Here is a 27,362-nt window from a genome sequence, read left to right as displayed (position 1 = left end):
TAAAAATAGGATGAATATGATAAATGCTGAAAAAAAGGAAAAAAATATAAATATGAAAAAAAGGAAGGACAAATATAAATATTCCTAAAAGATGATTAATTTTATTATTTATAAGCATCTTCAAACAAGTTATTAGTTATCATTTTTCAAAAGCCTATCCACATATATAAGCCAAATCAAATAATTAGCATATCAATAACTTTCTAATCAAGCCACTTTAATTAATAATGTCTGATGAAACCACAAGTCATAATTATGAAAAGAAATAAAAATCTCATAGGTTAAAATTATCAAGTACAATACAAGTGTCACATTCCTCAACATTAGATACAAAGAAAACGTGAAGAAAATAAAATAATAAAAAAATACATTATAGCTTACGCTACGCGCTACATATCTATAGGATACGCTATGACCCCTATAGTGTACATTTATGTGATTAAGGACACTACGTAGCGCTACAATCACACTATGCAACGTAGTGTACGCTACCGCTACACTACGGGCGCTATTTGAAGCACTAGTTTTTATACATGGTTTTGTTTGCAGGAGTAATTTGGTGTAGAAGAATCTACTAACGTTATTTAATAGAAATTCTAATACTAACATCTAATTGGATTGTTGTTGATAGATGCAGTATTTAATCCGATCACAGTTTATTTGTGTGTATAGTGGAGATTGAGAGACACAAGCCATCTAAATTCTACTACAAATATCTAATTAGTTTAGTTTTTATACGTGCATTTGTTTTTAGGAATAACATGGCGCCGAAGAATCTACTAACGTTATTTAATAGAAATTCTAATGCTAACTTCTAATTGTGTTGTTTTTGACACGTGCAATTTTTAATTCGACGACAACTTGTTTATGTGTTTTGTGGGGATTGACATGGCGTGGAAGAATCTACGAACACTATTTAATAGAAATTCTAATACTAACATCTAATTTGGTTGTTATTGACACATGTAATTTTTAATCCGACCATAGACTATTTTTTTGTTTTGTGGGGAATGAGAGACACGAGTCATCTAAATTCTACTACTAATATCTAATTAGCTTACTTTTTTATACATGCTTTTGTTTTCTGGAGTAACATGGCGCGGAAGAATTTACTAACGCTATTTAATGGAAATTCTAATACTAATATCTAATTGGGTTGTTGTTAACACATGAAGTTTTTAATCTGACCATAGCTTGTTTGTGTGTTTTGTGGGGGTTGAGAGACGAGCCATCTAAATTCTACTACCAATATCTAATTAGTTTAATTTTTATACATGCTTTTGTTTTCATGGGTAACATGGCGCCGAAGAATATACTAACGTTATTTTGATGGAAATTCTAATGCCAACTTCTAATTGTGTTGTTTTTGACACGTGCAGTTTTTAATTCGACCCCAGCTTGTTTGTTTATTTTGTGGAGATTAAGAGACATGAGCCATTTAAATTCTACTAGTAATATCTAATTAGCTTAGTTTTTGTGAGGCCATGGGCTCACTATATGTTTGGATCTATGTGGCCCACTCTTAGGGAACAATGTTGGTTAGATGTCCACATTGATGGGCAATGATGGTTAAATGTCCACATTGTGAGTCTGGTTTCCGAGTTTAGGGCATGACAATTTTTATACTTGCTTTTGTTTTCAGGAGTAACATGTCGCGGAAGAATCTACTAACGCTATTTAATAGAAATTCTAATACTAACATCTAATTTGGTTGTTATTGACACATGTAGTTTTTAATCCGACTACAGATTGTTAGTTTGTTTTGTGGGGATTGAGAGACACGAGTCATCTAAATTCTACTACTAATATCTAATTAGATTAGTTTTTATACTTTTATTTTCAGGAGTAACATGGCGTGTAAGAATCTACTAACTATATTTAATGAAAATTCTAATGCTAACTTCTAATTGTGTTGTTATTAACACGTGCAATTTTTAATTCGACCACAGCTTGTTTGTGTGTTTTGTGGGGATTGAGAGACATGAGGCATCTAAATTATACTACTAATATCTAATTAGCTTAGTTTTTGTGAGGCCATGGGCTCACTATATGTTTGGCTCTATGTGGGCCACTCCTAGGGAGCAATGTTGGTTAGATGTCCACATTGATCGGCAATGATGGTTAAATGTCCACATTGTGAGCTCGGTTTTTGAGTTTACTGCGTGACAATTTTTATACCTGCTTTTGTTTTCAGGAATAACAAGGCGCGGAAAAATCTATTAACGCAATTTAATAGAAATTCGAATACTAACATCTAATTTGGTTGTTCTTTGCACATGCAGTTTTTAATCTGACCACAGATTGTTAGTTTGTTTTGTAGGGATTGAGAGACACGAGCCATCTAAATTCTACAACTAATATCTAATTAGCTTATTTTTATAGATAGTTTTGTTTTCAGGAGTAACATCATGCGGAAGAATCTACTAACGCTTTTTAACGGAAAATTCTAATACTAACATCTAATTGGGTTGTTGTTGACACATACAATTTTTAATCCGACAATGACCCATCTAAATTTTATTACTAATATCTAATTATCTTAGTTTTTATACATGCTTTTGTTTTCAGGAGTAACATGGCACGAAAGAATCTGCTAACGTTATTTAATGGAAATTCTAATACTAACATCTAATTGTGTTGTTGTTGACACATGCAGTTTTTTATCCGACCACAGATTGTTTGTGTGTGTTGTGCGGATTGAGAGAACGAGCCATCTAAATTCTACTACTAATATCTAATTAGCCTAGTTTTTATACATGCTTTTGTTTTCAAGAGTAACATGGCGTGAAAGAATCTACTAACGCTATTTAATGGAAATTCTAATACTAAAATCTAATTGGGTTGTTGTTGACACATGCAGTTTTTAATTCGACCATAGCTTGTTTGTGTGTTTTCTGGTGGTTGAGAGACACGAGGCGTCTAAATTCTACTACCAATATCTAATTAGTTTAGTTTTTATACATGCTTTTATTTTTAGGAGTAACATGGCTCCGAAGAATTTACTAACGTTATTTAATGGATATTCTAATGCTAACTTCAAATTGTGTTGTTTTTGACACGTGCAACTTTTAATTCGATCACAGCTTGTTTGTGTGTTTTGTGGGGATTGAGTGACATGAGCTATCTAAATTTTACTACTAATATCTAATTAGCTTACTTTTTATACTACGCTATTTAATAGAAATTCTAATACTAACATTTAATTGGGTTATTGTTAACACATGCAGGTTTTAATCCAACCACAGATTGTTAGTTTGTTTTGTGGGGATTGAGAGACACGGGTCATCTAAATTCTACTACTAATATCTAATTAGCTTAGTTTTTATACATGCTTTTCAGGAGTAACATGGTGCGAAAGAATCTACCAACACTATTTAATGAAAATTCTGATACTAACATCTAATTGGGTTGTTGTTGACACATACAGTTTTTAATCCGGCCACAGCTTGTTTGTGTGTTTTGTTGGGCTTGAGAGACACGAGCCATCTAAATTCTACTATCAATATCTAATTACTTTAGTTTTTATACATGCTTTTGTTTTTAGGAGTAACATGGCGCCGAAGAATATACTAACATTATTTTAATGGAAATTCCAGTGCTAACTTCTAATTGTATTGTCTTTGACATGTGCAGAGTTTAATTCGACCATAGCTTGTTTGTGTGTTTTGTGGGGATTGAGAGACATGGGTCATTTAAATTCTACTACTAATATTTAATTAGCTTAGTTTTTATAGTTGCTTTTGCTTTTAGGAGTAACATGGTGCGAAAGAATCTACTATTGCTATTCAATAGAACTAACATCTAATTGGGTTGTTGTTGACACATGTATTTTTAATCCGATCACAGATTGTTAGTTTGTTTTGTGGGGATTGAGAGACATGAGTTATCTAAATTCTACTACTAATATCTATTTAGTTTAGTTTTTATACATGGTTTTCTTTTCAGGAGTAACATGGCATGGAAGAATCTACTAACTATATTTAATGGAAATTCTAATGCCAACTTCTAGTTGTATTTTTCTTAACATGTGCAGTTTTTAATTGGACCACAGCTTGTTTGTGTGTTTTGCGGGGATTGAGAGACATGAGGCATCTAAATTCTACTACTAATATCTAATTAACTTAGTTTTTTTGAGGTCATGGGCTCACTATATGTTTGACTCTATGTGGGCTACTCCTAGGCAACAATGTTGGTTAGATGTCCACATTGATGGGTAATGATGGTTAAATGTCCACATTGTGACCCCGGTTTCTGAGTTTGGGGTGTGACAATTTTTATACTTGCTTTGTTTTCAGGAGTATCATGTCGCAAAAGAATCTACTAACGATATTTAATAGAAGTTCTAATACTAACATTTAGTTTGGTTGTTAAATGGCCACTCCTAGGGAGCAACATTGGTTAGATGTACACATTGATGGGCAATGATGGTTAAATGTCTACATTGTGAACCCAGTTTCTGAGTTTGGGGTGTGACAGTTTTTATACTTGCTTTTGTTTTCAGGAGTAACATGTCGCGGAAGAATCTACTAATACTATTTACTAGAAATTCTAATACTAACATCTAATTTGGTTGTTATTAACACATGTAGTTTTTAATCCGACCACAGATTGTTAGTTTGTTTTGTGGGGATTGAGAGACACGAGTCATCTAAATTCTACTACTAATATCTATTTAGCTTAGTTTTTATAAATGCTTTTGTTTTCAGGAGTAACATGGCGTGGAAGAATCTACTAACGCTATTGAATGGAAAATTCTAATACTAATATCTAATTGGGTTGTTCTTGACACATGCAGTTTTTAATCTGACCACAACTTGTTTGTGTGTTTTGTGGTTGTTGAGAGACATGTGCCATCTGAATTTTACTACCAATATCTAATTAGTTTAGTTTTTATACATGCTTTTGTTTTGAGGAGTAACATGGCGCCGAAGAATATACTAACGTTATTTTAATGAAAATTCTAATGCTAACTTCTAATTGTATTATTTTTGACAAGTGCAGAGTTTAATTCGACCACAACTTGTTTGTGTGTTTTGTGGAGATTGAGAGACATGGGCCATTTAAATTCTACTACTAATATCTAATTAGCTTAGTTTTTATACTTGCTTTTGTTTTCAGGAGTAACATGGCACGGAAGAATCTACTATTGCTATTTAATAGAAAGTCTAATACTAACATCTAATTGGGTTGTTCTTGTCACATGCAGTTTTTAATTCAACCACAGATTGTTAGTTTGTTTTGTGGGGATTGAGAGACACGAGTCATCTAAATTCTACTACTAATATCTAATTAGCTTAGATTTTATACATGGTTTTATTTTCATGAGTAAAATGGCACAGAAGAATCTACTAACGTTATTTAATGGAACCACAACTTGTTTGTGTGTTTTGTGGGGATTGAGTGACACGAGTCATCTATATGCTATTACTAATATCTAATTAGCTTAGTTTTTATTGGTGTTTTAAATAGCAGTAGTGTGATGCGTAGCGCTGAACCCTCTATAGCGTGTAACGTTATTGTGTAGCTTAAAAGATGATTAATTTAAAAATAGGATAAATGTAATAAATGCTGAAATATATATATACATATATATATATATATATATATATATACATATATATATATATATACATATATATGAAAAAAAAAGGAAAAACAAATATAAATATTCCTAAAATATGATTAATTTTATTATTTATAAGCATCTTCAAACAAGTTATTAGCTATCATTTTTTAAAGCCTATCCACATATATAAGTCAAATCAAATATTTAGCACATTAAAAACTTACTAATCAAGCCACTTTAATTAATAATGTCTGATGAAACCACAAGTCATAATTATGAAAAGAAATAAAATTCTTATTGGTTAAAATTATCAAGTACAATACAAGTGTCGCATTCCTCAACATTAAATACAAAGAAAACGTGAAGAAAATAAAATAGTAAAAAAATATGTTATATCTTATGCTACGGACGCTACGCGCTACATATCTTTAGCGTACGCTACGACCCCTTTATTCTATATTTATGCGATTAAGGACGCTACATAGCACTACAATCACGCTACGCAATGTAGTGTACGCTATCGCTACACTACAGGCGATATTTGAAACACTGGTTTTTATACATGGTTTTGTTTTGGCGCAGAGGAATATACTAACGTTATTTAATAGAAATTCTAATACTAACATTTAATTGGGTTGTTGTTGACACATGCAGTTTTTAATCCGATCGCAGCTTGTTTATGTGTTTTGTGGAGATTGAGAGACACGAGCCATATAAATTTTACTACCAATATCTAATTAGTTTAGTTTTTATACATGCTTTTGATTTCAGGAGTAACATGGTGTAACACCCCGTGTTTTCAGAACCCAAGTACGAGACTTGTTCTGGAAACCCGAGAGTTTATAAATCAGAGATCTAGCGGAAGATTAAAATCAGAGTATGATAGCGTAAGCAAGCATGGATTAATATCATATAAGCTCAATTATTTAGCCCACTCAGCTGGGGGCCTTATTACACACTTTTTTTAAAAATAAAAATTATCAATGTATCAAATTAAACATAAGAGCACTACTGCTATTAATTTAAATCGAAACAACCGGCCACTTCTTGTTGCGGCTTGTCTTCGTAATATCCGTTTTCAGGCTCCACCATCGTACCATCAGGGTCAGTACTATCGTTTTCTCCACCTATACCTACATTGGATATTCAATGAATGAGTGGCCAGCTTAGTGTGAATTCCCCTCAAGATTACCCACCGCTGCCTTAGCTAAGCATAGTTAAAAACAACAAACATTCAAAATAGTATCATCGACCTGGGGATGTATCCAGTCGGACAAATAGGTCGATAGTCGGTGGTCTGGGAGCTAGCATAGTAATCCCTTAATGCTCCTAAGGGAACATGCTACAACATCCAGAATTAGCCACCCGTCATCGCTAATATGCTATGGATGCATGATCAGCCAACCCGTTATTATTCCAATTACAATCAGCCATTTTAAGTTACTCAATGGTCACTACGGGAGGCTCGTCACCCAGCATAGGCCGACAGCTCGGGCATAGTGTCCCATTACCACCATCCCTGGCTCATGAGATTTCTCTCACCTTAGGGTTCATTCGATTCCACACTCCATCATGTTACATCCTAAGTCTGGGTTCACATACATTAGACGGTTACCCGCTAATAAGTGTAGTGAATATAGGTTCATAATGACTTACAACAATTCATATGAGAATATACTGCTATAGCATGACAGGCATATGTTAAGCATAATAATCAAAACAGGTCATGATGTGAACTATAAATTAAAATGAGAGCTATCATGTAGCAACTATCACATGCAATCATGTTTCACAATTATCAATCGTAAATCATATATAAATCATACAAGAGATCGCATGCTATGAATTAAAAATTTTAACATTTGATAAAGACTATAACTTAAACCAATTTGGAAATGGAAAGCTTAAGGGGAAAAATCATCACCTTATACTTTGAATCGCCTACCAGTGTTGCTAGGGAGTGCGTGTTTCCTTAGAATCAAACCCTATCATGAGTTATAAATTTATACAGTTATGTTCAAGCTTACAAACTATTTAGGGTTAAGATCTCAACCTAAGGTTTAGATTACCTAGCCGGGTCGAACATTGATACATGTAAGATCCAGGTAACATTAACCACACTCCACATGGAATATATGTATAGTGATCAAACCAGAGATCATGTGGGCCCCTCAGATTACTAGAGAAGTAGTACCCCATCCAAGTCGGCAGGTGGGATGGAAAACTTCGGCCAACTGGCGTGCAAGATTAGGATTTATTTGGTAATAATACTAATAAGAGAGGGGTTTTATAGCAATGGATGAAAAGATAGATATTTATATATTAAAATCAGGAAGTGAGAGCCAGACCTTTTAATGTGGCCGAAATGCAACTGGTTTCAAGAGATCCGCACTGGAACTGGAATCAAAATTTTAAAACAGAAAACTACATGAGGTGATCAAAACAGGAGAATTTAAATCCAACTAAACGGGAGAACGGCTAAATTCTAATAATGGTGGGAATTGGAGTTCAGATATGGGGTTTTACCTGAATCTTTCAGCTTTCTCTTTCTCCCACGTTTCTTCTTTTCTTTCTGTCGTGGCTTATACTGGTGGGATGGGAGGTCTTTTGTAGACATGAGGACTCGTGCGTATCCTTCACGCAACCGGATGATTGATTGAACTTACGCAGAACAATTGCCACTACCGGTTTCCTGGTGCACACGCCACGAGTTGTATAGAGTCTTTCAATTTTTTAAGGTTTTGGGTTTTGTCGCGTAACTAACTGAATGGATGGTTCAGATCATCCTTAGGGACGATCGTGGTGGGCCACGACTTGTCCCAGTGGACGGTCGTCCGTGAATGCGGAAGGAAGAAAGGATTTCTTTCACGTGAAATCTGGAGTGAAATCTTGGCTAGCCTTAGTTTTGGTGATCCTCAGGAGTGTACACCACCACCAATGTGTGGGGCCTTCAGTGAGGATTAGTGAGATCCATACCGTCTGTCATGTTTTATGGGTCTTATTTAGGCCATCTGACTATGGGTGGTGCAAGATCAAAACTCAAGTGGCCCATGCTAATGGGGCACACCCCAAATCTAAACTACATATCGTTACAATGACGATTTTCATGGGCATTGGTGTAGCATGCGAGAGAGTTCCTTTTCCAAATCGGTCCTTCAGTTAGCAGGGTCCACTGAGGGTGGGGATTATCCCATATGGAGTGGTGAGATCTATTGATGCTAATCCTAGTTGGAACGTGATTGATCTATTGATGCTAATCCTAGTTGGAACGTGATTGATCTATTGATGCTAATCCTAGTTGGAACGTGATTGTTTTAGGAGAAAGAAACGGAGGCAGTTCGTTTTGAATTTGAATACGTACTTATTTCGGAAGGATTCTAGCTTGGAGAGTTGTGACTTACTGTAGCATTAAGTGGGGTCCACTTTAATGGCATTCCCATAAATCTAATCCGTTCATTAGTTTTGTAGGGTTGTTTTAGGCCAGGGGCCAAAATATGGTGGGAATCCATTGATCAGGTGACCCACACGCCGGGTAGGGAAGTGGGGTGAAACCCATCATTCCGCTCGGTTTAGTCGCTGTAACAACAACTAGCTTGTGCGGAAAAATGCCAATCCTGTTTGATTAGGTGGGGTCCACTTGTGATGATCTTTCGGAGAATCCATGCCATTCACCACTCTTTACATGTCGTTGTAGCCCACAGCCCCAAGTTTGAGTCAGATCCGCTTTCCAGGTGGGCCACACGACCTGTTAATGCATTAAATGGTATTTACCGTCCAACCCCATGCACGTAGAAATTTGAATGAATTGAGATATTCTGTGAGAAGTTCACTTTACTACTTATGGTTGTACGATCCGCTCTGTTCATTATGTTTAACATATCCTGCTAGGATTAAGGTCCAAAAATGGGGCAGATCTGTTGATCGGGTGGGCCATACTATCCAATTCAAGCGTCAATGGTGGCATGTAATGGCATTCACTATTTACGAACTCGTCATCCATTTCTCAACCGGCATCCGACGCCCGTTATGTCAAAATGTGCCGTCCGAATGTCTTGAAATTTGACGAACATGCATCATTTTTCGTGCTCTTTCATGTGATCCAGTTTGGGTCCCGATCTCTTGAGGATGAATAAAATGTTCTTTTAATGGCTAATATACTTCAAAATTCCAAAATAATATTTGTACACCTCTAATCAACAAGTTACTGGGCAGTTTGGACTTAGAACCTAAGATCTTCATGATGATCGGTTTACCGTGATGTTCTTGTGGCCCATTTGTTAAGAGAAATAAGAGAACTTAATGGTTAGCAATCTTACTATGTATGTAGGTGGGTATACGGTCAGCTTCGTAAACGGATAATATGTAAAGCGGGTTTCAGGAGGATTAGGGGTAAAGCATGTGTATCGTCGGATTAGGGTGTCTTATTCACACGTGTAGGTTTCTCAAATTGTAATTCTAATGGTGGGTTAAGCATATTCATATGGTGTGAACAAGGTGAACGGATCAGAATCTTGATCTGATAAGTGTACGGACGGATGTAGGGATCAAGTAGCTAAATTAATGGGATCTAAGGGCTGAAATTTGATGTGTACGGTTGATTTATGATAATTAGACCCGGTATAAAATTTCACATGAAACGGATCATGAGAACCATGTGAATTTGAATTCAAGGTATAGGTTGATGGCATTTTTGTAATTATTGTTAATCTAAGAGTTTTGTGAAATCTAACAGTTCTACTTGGTTCTATGTCTATTTTTAAACAATTCTTACAAAATAACTTGCATCTAAATCATTATGGTTAAAGAGTTATTCACCGATTTAGTCGAGGGAAGGTACATGTATCCGACCACATGATCAACGGTCGGATGACTTGATTTATGGATGAAAGTCATTCCCAGTGGTCAGATTCAGGTTTGAGGATAGATGCAAGGTGAGAATAGTTAAATTGGTATCGTTCTCATATATATGATAGACTAAATTCATGGTAACACCCGAGGACTTTCAATACTTGGGTATTGAAAAGTTCGGTTGTAAAATGGCTACTCTTAGGGGGCATTGTTGGTGAGAAGTCCACATTTATAGGCAATGATGGTTAAATGTCCACATTGTGAGCCAGGTTTCCGAGTTTGAGGCGTGACAGTTTTTATACTTGCTTTTGTTTTAAGGAGTAACTTGTTGTGGAAGAATCTACTAACGCTATTTAATAGAAATTCTCATACTAACATCTATTTTGGTTGTTAATTGGCCACTCTCGGGGAGCAATGTTGGATAGATGTCCACATTGATGGGTAATGATGGTTAAATGTCCACACTGTGAGCCCGGTTTCCGAGTTTGGTGGCGTGACAGTTTTTAAACTTGTTTTTGTTTTCAGGTGTAACATATCGCGGAATAATTTACTAACGCTATTCAATAGATATTCTAAAACTAACATCTAATTTGGTGGTTAAATGGCTACACCCAGGGGTCAATTTTGGTTAGATGGCTACATTGATGGGCAATGATGGTTAAATGTCCACATTGTGAGCCCGTTTTCCGAGTTTGGTTCGTGGTAATTTTTATACTTGCTTTTATTTTCAAGAGTAACATGTCGCGGAAGAATCGGCTAACGCTATTTAATGGAAATTCTCATACTAACATCTATTATGATTGTTAAATGGCCACTCTTGGGTAGTAATGTTGGTTAGATGTCCACATTACATTAATGGGCAATGATGGTTAAATGTCCACATTGTGAGCCCGGTTTTCGAGTTTGGGGCGTGACAGGTTTTATACTTGTTTTTGTTTTCAGGTGTAACATATCGCGGAAGAATTTACCGACGTTATTTAAAAGAAATTCTAATACTAACATCTATTTTGGTTGTTAAATGGCCGCTCACAGGGAGCAATGTTGGTTAGATGTCCACATTGATGGGCAATGATGGTTAAATGTCCACATTCTGAGGCCGGTTTTCGAGTTTGGGGCTTGGCTGTTTTTGTACTTGTTTTTGTTTTCAGGTGTAACATATCGCGGAAGAATGTACTAACGCTATTCAATAGAAATTCTAATACTAACATCTTGCCTGGTTGTTAAATGGCCACTCCTAGGGGGCAATGTTGGTTAGATGTCCACATTTATGGGCAATGATGGTTAAATGTCCACATTGTATGCCCGGCTTCTAAGTTTGAGGCGTGATAGTTTTTTTTTACTTGCTTTTGTTTTCAGGACTAACATGTCGTGGAAGAATCTATTAATGCTATTTAATAAAAATTCTAATACTTACAACTAGTTTGGTTGTTAAATGGCCACTCTTAGGGAGCAATGTTGGTTAGATGTCCACAATGATGGGCAATGATGGTTTAATGTCCACGTTGTGAGCCCAGTGTCTGAGTTTGGGGCGTAACACTTTTTCTACTTGTTTTTATTTTCAGGTGTAACATATCGTGAAAGAATTTACTAACGCTATTTAATAGAAATTGTAATACTAACATGTAGTTTGGTTGTTAAATGGCCACTCCTAAGGAGCAATGTTGGTTGGATGTCCACATTGTGAGCCCGGTTTTCGAGTTTGGGGCGTGATAGTTTTTATACTTATTTTTCTTTTCAGGTGTAACATATCGCGGAAGAATTAACAAACGTCGTTCAATTGAAATTCAAATACTAACATCTACTTTGGTTGTTAAATGGCCACACCTAGCGGGCAATGTTAGTTAGATGTCCACATTGATGGACAATGATGGTTAAATGTCCATATTGTGAGCCCGGTTTCCGAGTTTGGTGCGTGATTATTTTTATACTTGCTTTTGTTTTCTGGAGTGTCATGTTGCGAAAGAATCTATTAACGATATTTAATAGAAATTTTCATACTAACTTCTATTTTGGTTGTTAAATGGCCCTCTTAGGAAGCAATGTTAGTTAGATGTCCACATTAATGGGCAATGATGGTTAAATGTCCACATTGTGAGCCCGGTTTCTGAGTTTGGGGTGTGACAGTTTTTATACTTACTTTTGTTTTCAGGAGTAACATGTAGCGGAAGAATCTACTAACGCTATTCAATAGAAATTCTAATGCTAACATCTAGTTTGGTGGTTAAATGGCCACTCCTAGGGGGCAATGTTGGTTAGATGTCCACATTGTGAGCCCGGTTTTTGAGTTTGGTGTGTGATTGTTTTTATACTTGCTTTTGTTTCCAGGAGTAACATGTCGCGGAAGAATCTATTAACGATATTTAATAGAAATTCTCATATTAACATCTATTTTAGTTGTTAAATGGCCACTCTTAGGGAGCAATGTTGGTTAGATGTCCACATTGATGGGCAATGATGGTTAAATGTCCAGATTGTGACCTGGTTTCCGAGTTTGGGGCGTGACAGTTTTTATACTTGCTTTTGTTTTCAAGAGTAACATGTCGCGGAAGAATCTACTAACGCTATTTAATAGAAATTCTCATACTAACATCTATTTTGGTTGTTAAATGGCAACTCTTAGGGAGCAATATTGGTTAGATTTCCACATTGATGGGCAATGATGGTTAAATGTCCACTTTGTGAGCCCGGTTTCCGAGTTTGAGGCGTAACAGTTTTTTTAATTGTTTTTGTTTTCAAGAGTAAGATATCGTGGAAGAATCTGCTGACGTTATTTAATAAAAATTCTAATAATAACATCTAGTTTGGTCATTAAATGGCCACTCTTAGGGAGCAATATTGGTTAGGTGTCCACATTGATGGGCAATGATGGTTAAATGTCTACATTGATGGGCAATGATGGTTAAATGTCCACATTGTGAGCCCGGTTTCCGAGTTTAGGGCATGACAGTTTTTAAACTTGTTTTTGTTTTCAGGTGTAACATATCGCGGAATAATTTACTAACGCTATTCAATAGAACTTCTAATCCTAACATCTAATTTAGTTGTTAAGTGGCCACACCTAGGGGGTAATGTTGGTTAGATGTCCACATTGATGGGCAATGATGGTTAAATGTCCACATTGTGAGCCCGGTTTCCGAGTTTGGTACGTGATTGTTTTTATACTTGCTTTTGTTTTCAGGAGTAGCATGTCGCGGAAGATTTTACTAATGCTATTTAATAGAGATTCTCATTCTAACATCTATTTTAGTTGTTAAATAGCAACTCTTAGTGAGCAATATTGGTTGGATGTGCACATTGTGAGCCTGGTTTCCGAGTTTGGTACGTGATTATTTTTATACATGCTTTTGTTTTCAGGAGTAGCATGTCGCGGAAGATTTTATTAACACTATTTAATAGAGATTCTCATTCTAACATCTATTTTGGTTGTTAAATGGCCACTCTTAGGGAGCGATGTTGGTCAGATGTCCACATTAATGGGCAATGATGGTTAAATGTCTATATTGGGAGCCCAGTTTCGGAGTTTGGGGCGTGACAGTTTTTATACTTGTTTTTGTTTTCAGGTGTAACATATCGCGGAAGAATGTACTAACGCTATTCAATAGAAGAATGTACTAACGCTTGTGAGCCGGTTTGAGTTTGGTACATTATGGTTGTTAAATTCTAATACTCAACTCTCTATTTGGTTGTTAAATGGCCACTCTAGGCAATGTTGGTTAGATGTCCACATTAATAGGCAATGAAGGTTAAATGTCCACATTGTGAGCCCGGTTTCCGAGTTTGGTTCGTGATCATTTTTATATCGCGAAAGAATCTATTAACGCTATTTAATAAAAATTCTAATACTAACATCTACTTTGGTTATTAGATGGCCACTCCTAAGGAGTAATGTTGGTTAGATGTCCACATTGATGGGCAATGATGGTTAAATGTCCACATTGTGAGCCCGGTTTCCGAGTGGGGCATGACAAGTTTTATACTTGCTTTTGTTTTAAGGAGTAACATATCGGGGAAGAATCTACTACACGCTATTTAATAGAAATTCTAATACTAACATCTATTTTGGTTGTTAAAATGGCTACTAGGCCACGGCATTGTTGGAATGTGGATGAGAGTCCACATGATTGGTTAAATGTCCACATTGAGTGGCAATGATGTCAGTTTTTTTACTTGCTTTTGTTTTCGGGAGTAACATATCGTGGAAGTATCTACTAGCGCTATTTATTTAATAGAAATTGTAATACTAACATCTATTGGTTGTTAAATGGCTACACCCAGGGAGTTAGATGTCCACATTGATGGGCGATGATGGTTAAATGTCCACATTGTGAGCCTTGTTCAGAGTTTGGTTCGTGATCATTTTTAAACTTATTTTTATTTTAAAGAGTAACTTATCGTGGAAGAATCTACTAACGCTATTTAATAGAAATTCTCATACTAACATCTATTTTGGTTGTTAATTGGCCACTCTTAGGGAGCAATGTTGGATAGATGTCCACATTGATGGGTAATGATGGTTAAATGTCCACATTGTGAGCCCGGTTTCCGAGTTTGGTTCGTGATCATTTTTATACTTGCTTTTATTTTCAGGAGCAACATGTCGCGGAAGTACCTACTAACGCTATTTAATAGAAATTCTCATACTAACATCTATTATGGTTGTTAAATGGCCACTCTTAGGTAGTAAAGTTGGTTAAATGTCCACATTAATGGGCAATGATGGTTAAATGTCCACATTGTGAGCCCGTTTTTCGAATTTGGGGCGTGAAAGTTTTTCTCCTTGCTTTCGTTTTCAGGCTTAACATGTCATGTTTCCGAGTTTGGTTCGTGGTAATTTTTATACTTGCTTTTATTTTCAAGAGTAACATGTCGCGGAAGAATCGGCTAACGCTATTTAATGGAAATTCTCATACTAACATCTATTATGATTGTTAAATGGCCACTCTTGGGTAGTAATGTTGGTTAGATGTCCACATTACATTAATGGGCAATGATGGTTAAATGTCCACATTGTGAGCCCGGTTTTCGAATTTGGGGCGTGAAAGTTTTTATCCTTGCTTTTGTTTTCAGGAGTAACATGTCGTGGAAGAAACTACTACCGTTATTTAAAAGAAATTCTAATACTAACATCTATTTTGGTTGTTAAATGGCCGCTCATAGGGAGCAATGTTGGTTAGATGTCCACATTGATGGGCAATGATGGTTAAATGTCCACATTCTAAGCCCGGTTTCCGAGTTTGGGGCGTGACGGTTTTTATACTCGCTTTTGTTTTCAGGTGTAACATATCGCGGAAGAATGTACTAACGCTATTCAATAGAAATTCTAATACTAACATCTTGTCTGGTTGTAAAATGGCTACTCCTACAGGGCATTGTTGGTTAGAAGTCCACATTCATAGGCAATGATGGTTAAATGTCCACATTGTGAGCCAGGTTTCCGAGTTTGAGGCGTGACAGTTTTTATACTTGTTTTTGTTTTAAGGAGTAACTTGTCGTGGAAGAATCTACTAACGCTATTTAATAGAAATTCTCATACTAACATCTATTTTGGTTGTTAATTGGCCACTCTTAGGGAGCAATGTTGGATAGATGTCCACATTGATGGGTAATGATGGTTAAATGTCCACATTGTGAGCCCGGTTTCCGAGTTTGGTTCGTGATCATTTTTATACTTGCATTTGTTTTCAGGAGTAGCATGTCGCGGAAGCACATACTAACGCTATTTAATAGAAATTCTCATACTAACATCTATTATGGTTGTTAAATGGCCACTCTTAGGTAGTAAAGTTGGTTAAATGTCCACATTAATGGGCAATGATGGTTAAATGTCCACATTGTGAGCCCGGTTTTCGAGTTTGGTTCGTGATCATTTTTATACTTGCTTTTATTTTCAGGAGCAACATGTCGCGGAAGTACCTACTAACGCTATTTAATAGAAATTCTCATACTAACATCTATTATGGTTGTTAAATGGCCACTCTTAGGTAGTAATGTTGGTTAAATGTCCACATTAATGGGCAATGATGGTTAAATGTCCACATTGTGAGCCCGTTTTTCGAATTTGGGGCGTGAAAGTTTTTCTCCTTGCTTTCGTTTTCAGGAGTAACATGTCGTGGAGGAAACTACTCCCGTTGTTTAATAGAAATTCTAATACTAACATCTATTTTGGTTGTTAAATGGCCGCTCACAGGGAGCAATGTTGGTTAGATGTCCACATTGATGGGCAATGGTGGTTAAATGTCCACATTCTGAGGCCGGTTTTCGAGTTTGGGGCGTGACTGTTTTTATACTTGTTTTTGTTTTCAGGTGTAACATATCGCAGGTGTAACATATCGCGGAAGAATGTACTAACGCTATTCAATAGAAATTCTAATACTAACATCTTGTCTGGTTGTAAAATGTCTACTCCTACAGGGCATTGTTGGTTAGAAGTCCAAGGGTCTACAGGCAATGATGGTTAAATGTAAAAACCAACACAATCATAAAAGAAAGGAATGATTTTTGATATGGGTTTTGTTTTTCATTGGATTAATGAACGTTTTTCGACCTTTTCTTTGATGGCTTTTCTTTGTAGGATCATACTGAAGACTCTCATGTGCAAAGAAGTAAGTAGATATGCCTTTCTTCTCTTGCTTCTTTCATCTATTCTCATTTTCTTATGCTGCTGAAAGACGTTCTTTAATGGCAGATTACAGGAGAAACAGAAGGAGAGGGTGAAACCAGTGGCCAGCATGCATCAAAGGAGGGCAGAGATGTCCTGCCATTCCGACACTTTCATCGCATTACTAGGTTCTATTCTTCTTCTCTCAATAACCCATTTAATCAGATTCCTAAAGCCTTCAGGTTTTCTTATTTCCTTTCCTATTTCAGGTGGGTATGGAACCTTAAAAGAGCTCTTGGAAGTCATCACCTGGGCTCAGCTAGGAATCCGTAATAAACCCGTAAGCAAACTCTACTAACAGAAAATTACATACACGCAACATAGAAATACTTATGTCTTGAAGATGGGATCTGTATGTATGTGTAGGTGGGTCTTCTTAGATAGAAGATATGATTTACATGCTTGCTACTGTATAATGTTCATGAACAAGATGTCCATCTTAACAAATATATAAATATTTTTGCAAAAAGAAAAAAGTGAACGAAAAAAAGATATGGTTATTTTTTTATTGCTGCTATTTATACTCTGAATCATTGCAGAAGGATGTTAGAGGGGTGATGCCTAATATGTACGACTTCAACAATGACATTTGTTGGTTGTGCCACTCCTTTGGAGGCCAATGCTACAATTTGATAGCATTCGTAAGTCGCAGCTGATTCCTTTTTATATAAATCTAATGAAATGATTGAATTCTGATTAACCTATCTAATTAGCAACAACCTGCTATTAATGTGCTGAAAGAAATTCAAGTGCTCCTTGATGCCAACCTTTGGAGATCATTACAATCTTCATAGAAGATTATGTCACATCACCTCAAGGCCTGACTAAGGTATTCGATGCCGCCAGCCTGAGGAAATTTTGGTTTCTGGTATCAAGGATGCCTAAAAATGGGTAGGATTGGCCCATCATCGATGATTTGATTAGTAAGAACCAGCGTTTGTTGGTATTCACCTCAAAATCAGCCAAGGAGGCTTCTGAAGGCATTGCCTATGGGTGGAGATATGTTGTAGAAAACCAATGTAAGCCCTGTTTTCTCTCCTTTCATAAATGTATTTCATAAATGGAGATAAATGCAGATCTTGTAGTGGAACTATTATAGATAGACGGATGATTTTTTTTTTTCTGTAGAAATTTAGTACATGCTTTGCTAAGCCCACATGCATCCATCCCTGATGTTAGAGCCGTGCATAACATGGGCTCTGCCGAGTAGATGATGTGGCATGAGAATAAGGGTTGTTGTACATTCATTGGGCAGGCCACGTGCTTTAGTTGAATGTGGACTCCTGGTAATTCTTTTAAAATGTTCATTGTGTTGAGATGTGGAGCCACATCTGGACGGTCGCTCAACCGTTCGAGTGGCCCATTCGACCAGTCGTGGACTGGCTCGACTCAAAGTCCAGTGAGCATCGGTTTTTTGGTTCCGCGGTACTCAACCGGTCAAGGCCCATGCTCGACCAATCAAGGTTATGCAGATTCGTTTCCGGATTTGATGCGGACTGCGGATTTTTAAGTCGGTTTTCGCAGAGGTTTGAAAGGGAAGTTGCTTAAACTATAAATAGGGGTCCCTAGGGCTTTTCTAGGTATGATGAGAGTTATTCCAAGGTGTGGGCAAAGGGTTTTCTCTGTACTTCCAAGGGAAGAGGTTAGTTTATTGCCTCGTAATATTTGTTTTCTTCATAGTGAAAGTTTGCATCCATGGTTTTTTACCCTTGTTGGGGGTTTTTCCACGTATATCTTGTCTTGTGATTTGTTTGGAATGTTTTGATTCTTCTTCTAGTTTATATTTCTTCTTGTTTATCGTTTGTGGGTGAGACCTGAGATTGGATCTCGGTTCTTTGTTCACCAGTATCAAAGCTATTGGTTTTAGTTCTATTGGGAGAGATGACGGAAGAAGGGAAGACTAGAATTGAGAAGTTTAATGATTCAAACTTTGCCTTCTGGAAGATGCAGATGGAGGATTATTTGTATCAAAAGGACCTTTATATTCCTCTAAGAGGAAAAGAGAAGAAACCAGAGAAGATGACAGATGATGAATGGTTTTTATTGGATCGGAAGGCTTTAGGAACGATCCAACTCTCTTTGTCTAAGAGCGTCGCCTTCAATATATCCAAGATGAAAAACACAAAAGAATTAATGGAAGCCCTAGCCACCATGTATGAGAAACCCTTAGCATCCAACAAAGTTCATCTTAAGAAACAACTATTCAACATGAATATGTCAGATGGTGGGAGCGTGGCTAAACATCTAAACGAGTTCAATACAGTCACGAGCCAGTTAGAATCCGTTGGCATTGTTTTTGAGGATGAGGTCAGGGCATTATTGATATTGTCCAATTTGTCTGACAGTTGGGATGGTATGGTGATTGTTGTGAGCAATTCTTCAGGGTCGACAAAGCTGAAATTTGATGATGTGGCCGGTCTAATTCTCAGCGAAGAATCTAGAAGAAAGGCATCAGGAGTTTTATGGGATTCAGATAATGCTCTAAACGTTGAAGGAAGAGGAAGATAGCTGAATAAAGGAGGTAATAAACATGGACGTTCTAAGTCGAGGAAGAAGTCCAAGGGACCGAAAGACAAAGACAGGTGTTGGCATTGCGGCAAGAAGGGGCACATGAAACGTGATTGCAGGGCGCTCAAGAAACAAGAAGAAAGCTCTCAAGGCGGGAAAGATTCAGTGAATCTATCTGAGGAGAGTGACACAGAGGAGTTGATCTTGTCTCTTGATACGAGGAATGAGTCTTGGGTTATAGACTCAGGTGCTTCATTTCATGCCACTTCATGTAAGGAGGTTCTACGTAATTATGTATTAGGTGACTTCGGGAGAGTCTACCTGGGTGATGATGAGCCGTGCAGTATTGTTGGAAAGGGAGACATTTATATAAATCAGAAAGATAGAACGGCTTTGACATTGAGGGATGTCAGACATGTACCGAGTTTGAAACGGAATTTGATCTCAGTGGGGCAGTTGGCCGATACCGGATATGTGACGACCTTCACTAGTGATTCCTGGAAGATCACAAAAGGTGCCTTGGTGATATCTCGAGGAAAAAAGGAAGGTACTCTGTACGTGACTTCAGGATCGTATAGTTCACTCGCAGTCACATCAACTGGAGTGAAAGGACAGTTATGACATCAGAGGTTGGGACATATCAGTGAGAAGGGGATGAAAGTGTTATTGTTAAAAGGGAAGCTACCAGGGCTGAAGTTTATTGACTTGGAATTCTGCGAGGACTGCGTGTATGGCAAGCAGAAGAGGGTAAGCTTCAAGAAGACAAGACGCGCTCCAAAGACGCATCTGTTGGAGCTTGTACACACTGATGTGTGGGCACCAGCACAGGTATTATCTCTTGGTGGTTCATGTTATTTTGTTTCCTTTATTGATGATGCTAGTAGAAAACTGTGGATTTATTTCTTAAAGCACAAATCTGATGTATTTGATGTATTTAAGAAGTAGAAAGTAATGGTAGAAAACGAGACAGGTAAAACAATCAAATGTCTCAGATCAGATAATGGGGGAGAATACTGTGATAAGAGATTTGAGGAGTATTGTCCAGCAAATGGAATCAAACATCAGAAAACCATTCCAGGGACACCGCAGCAGAACTGTGTGGTTGAGCACATTAACAGGACCATCCTTGAGCGCGCCAGGAGCATGAGGTTACATGCAGGGTTGCCCAAGACTTTTTGGGCAGATGCTGTGAATACTGCCTCATATCTCATCAATAGAAGTCCCTTAGCACCATTGGATGGTGGGCTACCAGAAGAAACGTGGACTGGAAAAGAAGTGAACCTTGCACATCTCAGAGTGTTCGGTTACACTTCATATGTTCACATTGATGTAGAGCACAGAAACAAGCTGGATGCGAAGTCCAGGAGGTGCACGTTTATAGGCTATGGGCAGCATGATTTTGGCTACAGGTTTTAGGATGCAGAAAACAGGAAAATCATCAGAAGCAAAGACGTCTTCAATGAAAAAGTGATGCATAAGGATAGTGTGCAGGAAAATAAGGCCGAGGAGAAAGAATTCATAGAGTTGGAAGAGTTACCGGACATGGGTGTTACAGCGCCACAGGATGATCATGCACAAGAGCATTATGAGGCAGAGCCACAGACACCGGTTGTGAGGAGGTCTACTCAGGAGAGGAGACCCACGGTCCGATACACCCTCCTTACATTATCTACTGCTGACAGATAATGGTGAACTAGATTGTTTTAAAGAGGCATTACAGTCAGATACATAGGTTAAGTGGGAGCAGGCCATGGATGATAAGATGGACTCTCTTGAGTGTAATCGTACATGGGAGCTAGTCAATCTACTCGAGGGTAAGAAAGCTCTTCATAACAAGTGGGTTTACAGACTGAAGGAGGAGCACGATGGTTCGAAACGGTACAAGGACAAATTGGTCGTGAAAGGATTTCAACAAAAGGTAGGTATCGGTTTCACTGAAATATTTTCACCGGTAGTGAAAATGTTTACGATTCCCATAGTCTTGAGTATAGTGGCTACAGAGAACTTACATCTAGAGCAGCTAAATGTTAAGACAGTCTTTCTTTATGGGGACCTTGAAGAAGAGATATATATGCATCAACTGACAGGATACGTGGCACCAGGAAAGGAGAACAAGGTATGTAGACTGAAGAAGAGTATATATGGCCTAAAGCAGGCCCCGAGGCAGTGGTATAAGAAGTTCAAAGTTTCATGTTGGGAAACGGTTTTAGGAGATGTCATGCAGACCACTGTTGCTATTTGAAGAAGTTTGATACATCGTACATCATCCTTCTTCTGTACGTTGATGATATGCTTGTGGCCGGTTCAAGCATGAAGGACATCTCAGATCTCAAAGACAACTGTCTAGAGAATTTGCCATAAAGGATTTAGGAGCTGCAAAACAAATCCTAGGCATGAGGATAAAGCGTGACAGGGAAAACAAGAAACTGGTTTTGTCACAGGCAGAGTATATAGCCAAGGTACTTGATCGATTCAATATGGGAGGTGCTAAGCCGGTTAGCACTCCATTAGCCAACCACTTCAAGCTTTCTGAGGAGCAAGGTGCAAAGACGTAGGAGGAACGGGACTACATGGCTAAAGTCCCATACGTGTCAGCTCTTAGGAGTCTCGTGTATGCTATGGTGAGCACGAGGCCAGACATTGCTTAAGTAGTAGGAGTTGTTAGCAGGTTCATGAACAACCCTAGGAAGGAACATTGGGAAGCTGTGAAGTGGATCCTTAGATACCTGGTAGGTACTATGGATATAGGGTTGTGCTATGGTGGATCGGAAATCAAGCTACAAGGCTACGTAGATTCAGATTTGGCAGTAGATATCGACAGCAGAAGAAGCACTACAGGTTATGTCTTTACTCTGGGCAGTGCTGCAGTCAGTTGGGTCTCTCAGTTACAGAAGATAGTATCTAACAGTACGACGGACGCAGAATATGTTGCAGCTACAGAAGCGTGCAAGGAGATGGTGTGGATGCAAGGTTTCATGGAAGAGTTGGGTAAGAAGCAAGCATATTGCAAGCTGTACAGTAACAGTCAGAGTGCAATACACTTGGCTAAAAATTTAGCCTTTCATTCAAGGACCAAGTATATTGACATTAGATATCACTTCATACGTTCGTTACTGGAAGATGGATCGATTGCTCTGGAGAAGATCCATACAAGTGAAAATCCTGCGGATATGCTAACCAAGATGATCACATGGGAGAAGCTGAACCTCTGTTCAGCTTTCATTGGTCTTCAGGCTTGAAGACAGGGAGGTGGTACACTCCGGATGAAGAAGACGAAGCTTTATGGCGATGTGTCTCTAAGTGGGAGATTGTTGAGATGTGGAGCTACATCTAGACAGTCGCTCGACCGGTCGAGTGGCCCATTCGACCAATCGTGGACTGGCTCGACTCAAAGTCCAGTGAGCATCGATTTTTTGGTTCCATGGTACCCGACTAGTCGAGGCCCATGCTCGACCAGTCGAGGTTACGTATATTCGTTTCCGGATTTGATGCGGACTGCGGATTTTTGAGTCGGTTTTCGCAGAGGTGCGAAAGGGAAGTTGCCTAAACTATAAATAGGGGTCCCTAGGGCTTTTCTAGGTATGATGAGAGTTATTCCAAGGTGTGGGCAAAGGGTTTTCTCTGTACTTCCAAGGGAAGAGGTTAGTTTATTGCCCTGTAATCTTTGTTTTCTTCATAGTGGAAGTTTGCATCCGTGGTTTTTTACCCTTGTTGGGGTTTTTCCACGTATATCTTGTCTTGTGGTTTGTTTGGAATGCTTTGATTCTTCTTCTAGTTTATATTTCTTCTTGTTTATCGTTTATGGGTGAGACCTGAGATTGGATCTCGGTTCACTACGTTGTTGGTGTGCTGCGCAACACATTGTTCTTTTTTAAATGTGTGTTCCACCTGACGAGTGAACTGGCGTGATTTTCGGGCCTGGCTATTTATCAGCGTGGACCACTTGATGCATGCTCTAATGCTTTCCGCAGGTTGGCGAATGTGGCTTCATGAGTAGGTCTGCACTGTTAATGAAATTTAGTCAAAATATAAAATTTCTATGTTTTCTCCTTGAATCAATTTGCTTTTCGAGATAAAATGAAATTGATATAAAATACATCAAAATAGGAAGCATTGTCCAATTTGAATTTCTGATGCATAGGAGTATAAACATATGAAGCTATCGTTGATTCTCTTTTTATTGGTTTTGGTGATTGGGCTGAAACTGCAGATGGTGACAGTGGGATGAAGGCGAGTTCTTATCCTAATTGTGCGGAATCATCTCCCATGAACACAACAACAAGATCCCTTGTTTTAGAGAACTATTTCCCCGACAATCCTAATTTAGCGACAGCTTGTAAGGACAACTTAGCTCCACTTACTAGCATGACTATGAAGCAACAGGAAAACGATGGCCCAACTTCATTACTGTCGATTTCTACAAGGTAATGCATGAGATCTCACTTTCATTAAAGATGGAATTGTGTTTCCTTTATATGCATTTGGGTCTTTGTTCATGGATTTTATTTTATTTTTTTCTTTAATTCTTTAGTGCATGTGCCTATTTGTATGTGGATCGTGTGTTGCAGAGAAGCGATGGAGGGGGAGTCCCACAAGCCCCACCAGATAATCCTAGCCATCAGTTCTTTCTTTTTGGACTTTTGACCATAAACATGTATGCTTTGATGAGTCACTGTCGGCCCGGTTGGTTTAATTCATTGTTGAATTGCACACTGAAACCGAGTTTTGAGAACCTTGCTTTGATGAGTCACTGTCTGCCTGGTTGGTTTAATTCGTTGTTGAATTGCACACTGAAACCGAGTTTTGAGAACCTTGCTTCTAGCTGAGGGGAAACAGTATAAGAACCATAGACTTGGTCTGTTGGTCTTGATACATGTAAGATTATTTTAGAAGTTTCAATGTTCTTTGTTGACTCCTGACTCACTTTATAGTTTATACTACCAGATGTATTGTAGATTCTTTTTGTCTCTCCACTTACTCTTTGAATGCAGTGGTTATTAATCACTGGTTATTTTCCTAGGCCTATTCCAGATAGTAAATCACTGTCTTATGTCTAACTTTTCAATCATTTCCTATTGGTTCCAAAGGCAGGAGAAAACTTTTCTTATATTTTCTGAGTTGAGCATTTCTGTTGGCTAGGCTGATGCTAGGCCATTTTAATGGCTATGCGCTTGCAGGTAATTTCAGAGAATTACCAGGTTCTCTGACATTCACTTTACTATATTTTTTTCTGGGTGCAATCTGTAGGCAGAAGCAATCATTTAAACAAATGGGGGCCCTATTCTTACTAATAATTGCTGCCATACTTCTAAGCTTTGGAGAAGGTTCTGGCAGGGATTCTAGTGGCACTAACCCAGATCAAGTTCTCTTTCGTGGAATCATTCCTGTTTTAGTTGCTTCTGTGCTCTCTGGTCTGGCTTCTTCTCTCTATCAGTGGGCTTCTCATGTTAGTCTCCTTTACATTCCTCCATTTTCTCCATTTTCTTCTATCCTTTCTATATTGTTTCCTTTTGGTGCAGGTAAAGAAACACAACTCATGCTTAATGACTGTGGAAATGTCTATAGTTGGAAGCCTGTCAGTGGGCTTCTCAAGTTAGACTCCTTTACATTCCTCCATTTTCTCCATTTTCTTCTATCCTTTCTATATTGTTTCCTTTTGGTGCAGGTGAAGAAACACAGCTCATGCTTCATGAACGTAGAAATGTCTATAGTTGGAAGCCTGTGCTTATTGGCAAGTATGTCTAAGTCTCCAGATGAAGAAGCCATCAGACAGCATGGGTTTTTTCATGGTTGGACCACATTGACTGTGGTAATTATCTCCTCTATCTGATTTTCTCCTTGAATTTGATCCTTGGCCTAGGGATACTTACTGTATAAGCCTTGAATCTGTACAAGTGGGGCCTGTGGTTCAGTCTTTGAGACCGTTACTATGATGGGACGCACAGTGGATGGACCATGCCCCAAATATAGCAAGATTGGGAAGACCCACCAACCCAAATTTGGCATTTTCTGTTGAATTTAGATTGCCACTTTAGTTCTCTCTTAGCCATCTATCTGAGGACACTACATGCTTAGACCAATGATCATATGATTTCTCAATTTTCCGGTGCATTTAGGGGTCATTTGGATGCCTGGAAGTTTTATTAGTTGTCAAGGGTTTACAGGCAACCCCACTTAAAGGTGGTGTTTGGACAGAAAATTTCACCTGTAAGCGAGTTACAAGCTGTAAGTCACTCACAACTTTTTTTGTGCATTTGAAATCCTGAGCAAAAGAAGTGATTTCACTTGTATGCAACTTACACCTGAAACTCACTCTCAAGCGTAATGTCTTTCTGATCTGCGTTCTCTTCATTTTCAGCCGCATGATAGATTATGCTTGCCTCTCATAGGTTAATTTAAACTTTTAAAATCAATCTATCTGTCACTCCAATCACCCAGTTACTTTTAGCTGTACGTGGGCTATGTTTTCATCATGTGCTCTTACATTGTCTTGCTTGAACATGTGTCTCCTCTCCTCAAGCTTCATTCTGAATTCCTTCACATCGCTAGAATTTGGCTGATTAAAAAAAGTCAGTCATTATAATGCACACAGCATTACAGCCAGATTTTCTGGATTTTACTGAATAATAATAAGATTCTTTGGAAGATATTGAGAAGAGAATCAAGAGCACAGAAAATAAAAATAAGAATAATCATATAATTTATGAGAATCATCCCACAATCATATCTTTCAGTAAAGGTGGTGAGAGAACTCATTAGAAATGGAAGCTAAGAGAATAAAACAAACAGAACAGAAGACATGGAAAGATTTCCAATTCAGACAAATTTAAAGCACTTTCAAGAAGAAAATTAGCAGTTGCTTGAAAATAGAGAAAGAGTGTGCACAATGCAGCATGAGTACACGGCGCATGATATGTGCCATTAGATTATAATTCCAAGTTCCAACTAAAAATTATAAAAACATATGCTCATTGTGAAGATTTACAGAAAGGTTCTGTTCTGTTATCATTTCTTACTCAAAAATTTTAGATTTCATAGTAATAGGTTGCATCTGTCCTGACCTGCTAGTTTGATTGAAATTCTGAATTTTCTGCTTCTTTGTTTTTAATGATTCATTGTGAATTTTGTTTGAAATTTTATTTCTTTAGTCTACTATATGATTTTTCAATTTTTCTCGCTACATCAGATCTTCACTTATACGAGAAGAAATCAATTTTCTGATAGATGGATTTTAAAGGATTTTAGATGTGGAATGGTGCTGCAGCTGGCGTTCTATACATTGCTCAAATGTTGTTAGCTTACCTTAGCTTTTTTTGAATACTTGCTCAAATGCTTTAATTTTCATGTTGCATACAGGTTCAAGTGAAATGCTCAGATGCATGATTCGGCTGCTTAACCTGCTTTTTTCCCACACCCTCCGTGAAGGTAACTCTGTCGCGGATGCTCTAGCAAAGTTTGGTAGCGATAAACAGGCTGACTCCCTTTATCGCTCCAAAGCCGATCTCCCGAGACACATTAGAGGCTCCCTTGTGCTAGATTGCGCCGGTATGGGCTTTATCAGGAGCTCCAGCGCAAGGCAGGGAGTGGGTTGAGAGATTCGATCTCAGGGAGTGGGTTGGGAGCTTGGAGTGCTTCACAGCTAGGTTCAACCTCTCATCGTACATGATTCCCTGTCTCCCTCTTCTCATCCTCGAGAAGCGCCCATTTTGTCTATCCAATTTTCTCTTCTTTCTTTTTTCTTTTTTTTCCTTTCTTCCTTTTCCTGCTGCCCATCTTGGCTAT

The 27,362-nt window shown here is 38.0% G+C and overlaps 1 pseudogene; it reads left to right on the top strand.

Annotated features, from left to right (window-relative positions):
- The first annotated feature begins 17,623 nt into the window (after positions 1-17,623).
- On the top strand, positions 17,624-26,963 carry LOC131249050 (PI-PLC X domain-containing protein At5g67130-like; annotated as a pseudogene).
- Positions 26,964-27,362: the final 399 nt, after the last annotated feature.

Source organism: Magnolia sinica, chromosome 1, assembly GCF_029962835.1.
Source record: "Magnolia sinica isolate HGM2019 chromosome 1, MsV1, whole genome shotgun sequence".
NCBI lineage: Eukaryota > Viridiplantae > Streptophyta > Magnoliopsida > Magnoliales > Magnoliaceae > Magnolia > Magnolia sinica.
The sequence above is the reverse complement of the archived record's forward strand: the minus strand, read 5'-3'. Positions and strand labels throughout refer to the sequence as shown.